Source organism: Rhinolophus hipposideros, assembly GCF_964194185.1.
Source record: "Rhinolophus hipposideros genome assembly, chromosome: 5".
Lineage (NCBI taxonomy): Eukaryota > Metazoa > Chordata > Mammalia > Chiroptera > Rhinolophidae > Rhinolophus > Rhinolophus hipposideros.
Genome location: NC_138051.1, coordinates 28,533,977 through 28,539,065, shown reverse-complemented (window position 1 = coordinate 28,539,065; position 5,089 = coordinate 28,533,977). Strand labels below are relative to the sequence as shown.

The window sequence follows — 5,089 nt, the reverse complement described above, 5'->3', positions numbered from 1 at the left end:
TTGGGTGTAAGGATTATTTATCTATCTTCCTATTTTCTCTTAGATCCCAGATGGCTGTTAATTGTCCTTTGTGGAAGTGCTGGTGTTGTGGAAGGAAAGTTCTCAGTTATGAATTAAGTAGGAGTTAAAATTAGAACTAACAGTAGCATTATGTATTTAGTTGAGGATGATGGGTTTTCTGGACAGGGTGGAGCCCTGATTGGCATTTGAGAGGTAAATTAAATGAGCCTGGGAAAGTAAGTAAAAGAATGGCCAGATTGGAGTGATCAATAAGAACTTCAAAACTGGTTTTCATTGTTTTAGTATCCTTAAGTTTAGTTACTTGGTCATGTTAATAATTTCTCCATTTTATATTCTAATGTCGGATTGGGCATTACTCCCACTCCATTACTTAACAGGGTTTCAGATTTTTAAACCTCTATATGTGCCATTCGCTCCTGTTTTCAGGATGTTCGTGATTGCCTCTGACATAGATGCTCTCTTCAGTGATGAGGAGAGGTTAAGTGACTCTCGTATGTGCATGAAGCCTTAACTCATTTTTTCAATGGTTTTGTGTTCTGAATTCTCAGGTCAGTATTGACCAATTTAGCATTTGGCCATTTGTTGTGTACTAGCTCCTATTGTGTGATTTATTAGGCATTTGGAAGATCTGTCTTTAAATAGATTCAACTAGAATAACACCTGGTAATTGATTGTGGAGACTTATGCAGGGGCTGATTAGCAAGAGGCTGGCTAAAGTTCAATATTTTTACTATAATGTGAAACATCCTAAATGGCTTAATTCTATCAGTGCTGGGAAGGTCTCTATCCACCAGGGGACGCTAAATGGCTATCAGAAATCTCCTATAAATTCTTGGATTTTGGAGAATGTCAATTTTTGGGTCCTTTGTTTTCAATTTTGTATGTTCAGTCAATTCTCAACATCCTCTCCATTCTACTTGAACTGCTTGAGCAACCTGCCCGACTCCATTGCAGTGGGCTCCTGGTAGATGTCTCTGGCTCCAAACTGTTCATGTTGCCAGAAAACCTCTATGCTACCACCAGTAAGTATAAACTCAAGTGTGGTCCTTGTCCAGTTTGGTCCTGATTAAATTTCCCTGCCATATTCTGCCCTACAACTGATGCACTATGCATTCCAGGGAGTTTTACTTACATGTGTTGCCTATGCTATTCCTCCAGCCTGCTGTGCCCAAACCGCCTGCTAGAATCAAGACAAACCAAGTACCATAGTTAGGAAATCTTGATTTCCTAGTCAAAAAGAATCAATGCCCTCGGTGCAAACTGCTCCTATCTCTAGAACTTAATGGTTTTATAATTAAAATAATTAACATTACTGTTTCCTCATTAGACTGCAAGCTCCTTAAGGGCATGGATTATTCCTTTGTACGAGCTCAGTGCCTACCACTTAGTAGGTGCTTAGAAGATGTTAATTAATGTGAGGGTGAGAGGCCCCTTTATCCTGAAGCTACTGGTATCTAGTAAGAATCAAGATTTCCTACTCAACCTGGTGGTTTTTTCTTATATTCTCTGATTTTAGAGGAAGTGGCATGGAAAGAAAGTTGCTTTCCTTGGGAAAGATTGGTTGGTTTTCTGTCAATCACTCCTGATAAGCTCCCTCTTAACCACAGGACAGGAATGAGTCTGGTCTCATTGGGATTCCGTAGGAGCGAAGTGTCTTCAAAGAAGAGACATTCAGGGAGTCTGTCTACCAAATTTCTCTAGAGTGAGGGTCTCAAGGTGATACAAAATGAATGAAGACAACCCATTGCATTTTCAGGCTTGGTTTGCCTTAACTGATATCAACAATAGAGAAAACAGTTGCTGGTTTTTTTTTTTTTTTTCAGTTGTATGGCTTTCCTTGCTCTTATATGTAGTTTAAATGAGTAGCCTTTCTCAAATCGAGCTAATTTTAAAATGTCTTTCAATTCTTCTAATTTCTCATGCCTCCCCCTTTTTATGTCTATGGTAATTATTTGTTCAACAAACATTTACTGGCGGGGCGGGTGGGGGGACATTTACTGCGTACTTAAGTGCTAGGCACTGTTTTAGGTGCTAGAATTTGTTACAGAAAACAGTTAACTTAGTGAGGAAATTTTATTTGCTGAAGAACCTGTCAATTTGCCATATCTCAGACTTGCTTCTCTCACCAGAAAGCTCTGGATTTTTTTCTGTTGAGATATAGTTCACATACCATAAAATCTACCTTTTAAGTACCATTCAGTGGTATTTAGTGGTGTGTGTGTGGGTTTGAGTGTAGTAACCATCACCACTAGCGAATTTGGGAACATCTTTGTCACCCCAAGAAGAAACCTTATACCCATTAGCAAGCACTCCCAATTCCACTCTTCATCCCAGCCCCTAGCAACCACTAATTTATCTTTGTCTCTGGATTTGCTTATTCTGGGTATTTCATATAAATGGAATCATACAGTATATGGCCTTTTGTGTCTAGCTTTCACTTAGCATAATGTTCTCAAGATTCCTCCACGTTGTAGTATATATTAGTACTTCGTTCCTTTTTAGGACTGAGTAATATTTTGTGTAGATATACCACATTTTGTTTATCCATTCATCAGTTGATAGACATCTGGGTTTCCATTTTTTGACCATTAAGAATAGTGCTGCTGTTTTTCTGGCGTTTTTGGTCTCGGTGGCAGAAGCGAGATGACGAAGGGCACGTCATCGTTCGGAAAGCGTCACAATAAGACGCACACGTTATGCCGCAGCTGTGGCTCTAAGGCCTACCACCTTCAGAAGTCTACCTGTGGCAAGTGTGACTACCCTGCCAAGCGGAAGAGAGTATAACTGGAGTGCTAAGGCTAAAAGACGAAATAGCACTGGGACTCGTCGAATGAGGCACCTAAAAATTGTATACTGCAGATTCAGGCCTGGATTCCGTGAAGGAACGACACCTAAACCCAAGAGGGCAGCTGTTGCAGCATCCAGTTCCTCTTAAGGATTTCAACGATTAGTTGCACAATAAATGTTTTGATTTTAAAATTAAAAAAAAATAGTGCTGCTGTAAACATCTGTACAAGTTTTTGTGTGAACATACCTTTTTATTTCTCTTGGGTATACTGTGTTTCCCTGAAAATAAGACCTAGCCGGACCATCAGGTCTAATGCGTCGGTCTTATATTAATTTTTGCTCCAAAAGACGCATTAGAGCTGATGGTCTGGCTAGGTCTTATTTTCGGGGAAACGTATATTTAGGAGTGGAGTTGCTAGGTCATAAGGTAACCATGTTTCTACCTTTTGAAAAGCTGCCAGACTGTTTTCCAACACAGCTGCGTCATTTTACATTTCAACTAGCAGTACATGAAGTTTTTAATTTCTCTACATCCTCACCAAACTTGTTATTGTCTATCTTTTTATTATCGCCATACTAGTGGGTGTGAAGTGGTATCTCATGTTTTCAATTTGCATTTCCCTAATGACTTAACAATGTTGAGCATCTTTTCATGTGTTTATTGGCCATTTTTATATCTTTGAAGAAACCTCTATTCAGATCTTCACCCATTTTTAAATTGGGTCATTTGTCTTTTTATCATTGAATTGTAAGAGTTTGTTACATATTATAAATACTAGATCCTTATCAGATATATACGATTTGCAAATATTTTTTCCCATTTTGTGGGTTTTTTTGCTTTCTTGATAGTGTCCTTTGAAACACAAAAGTCACGAAGCTTTACACCTGTTTTCTCCTAAGAGTTTTATAGTTTAGCTCTTACGTTTAGGTCTTTAATCCATTTTGAATTGATTTTTGTGTATGGTGTGAAGTAGAGGTCCAATTTCATTCTTCTGCATACGAATATGCATTCATCCAGCACCATTTGTTAAAAAGGCTATTCTTTCCCCATTGAACGGTCTTGGCACCCTTGTTGAAAATCAATTGACCATGATTGTATGCGTTTATTTCTGGAGTCTCAAGTTTATTCCATTGACCTATATGTCCTTATACCAGTACCACACTGTCTTCATTACTGTAGCTTTTTAATAAGAATTGAAAATGAGAAGTGTTGAGACCTCCAATTTTGCTTTTTCAAGATTGTTTATCTATCTATTCTGGGTCTTTTACATTTCCATGTGAATTTTAGAATCAGCTTGTCAATTTCTGCAAAAAAGAATAGCTGGGATTTGAATAGGGATTACATTAAATCTGTAGATCAATTTGGGAGAGGATTTTCATCTTAATAATAGCGTATTCCAATCCATGAACACCATATGTGTTTTAATTTCAACGTTTTGTAGTTTTCAGTGTATGAGTCTTGCACTTATTAAATTTATTCCTAAGTATTTTGGAATTGTTTTAAATGGAATTGTTTTCAGATTGTTTATTGCTACTGTAGAGAAGTAATTGATTTGTATATTGATCTTGTATCCTGCAAGTTCAGTTGCAGTTTAGTAACCTTGCTGAACTTGTTTATTTAGTTCTAATGGTTTCTTGTGTGGATTTCTTTGGATTCTCTGTATGCAAGATCATGTCATCTGCAAACAGAGTTTTATATTGTCTTTTCCATTCTGGGTACATTTTATTTCATTTTCTTGCCTCATTTTTCTGGCTAGAACCCCCAGTACAGTGTTGAAGTAGTGAGAGCAGACATCCTTGCCTTGTTCCTGATTTTAGAATAGCTTTCAGCCTTTCACTGATAAATAAGATGTTAGCTGTGGGTTTTCACAGATGCATTTTATTCCATAGATGTTTAAAATAAGCACTTGCTGTTCTCAGTGCACACCACGTTCTGTCATGTCTCTAGGCTTTGCACTGTTCTTCCTCCTTTCTGTCCACAGCAAACTCGAGCCTTTGCCTCTGAGGTTCAGTCGAAATCTCTGAGATGCTTTCCTTGACTGTCTCCAATAGAGTATATCCTTCCCTCCTCAGAGCTGCTGCAGCACTTTTTACATTTCTCTGCCTTTGCCCCACAGGATTGTAATGATTTGTCTCAGCTGTCTGAGCTCTTGCCGGTAAGGACCATATCCCTAAGGCAGCACCAGACCGTAGTGGGTAATCAGTACAAACTGGTTGCGTGGTGGCCAGGCTAGGTAGACCGGGGAATGGGAGTGGCCTTCATGTCACTTCATGTAACTTT

The 5,089-nt window shown here is 38.5% G+C and overlaps 1 pseudogene across 1 annotated transcript; it reads left to right on the top strand.

Moving 5' to 3' along the window:
• Nucleotides 1-136: 136 nt before the first annotated feature.
• LOC308498186 (large ribosomal subunit protein eL37-like) lies at nucleotides 137-3,778 on the top strand (annotated as a pseudogene). Its single transcript, XR_013995427.1, has 2 exons — nucleotides 137-1,043; nucleotides 2,615-3,778. The product of XR_013995427.1 is annotated as a large ribosomal subunit protein eL37-like (transcript).
• The last annotated feature ends 1,311 nt before the right edge of the window (nucleotides 3,779-5,089 follow it).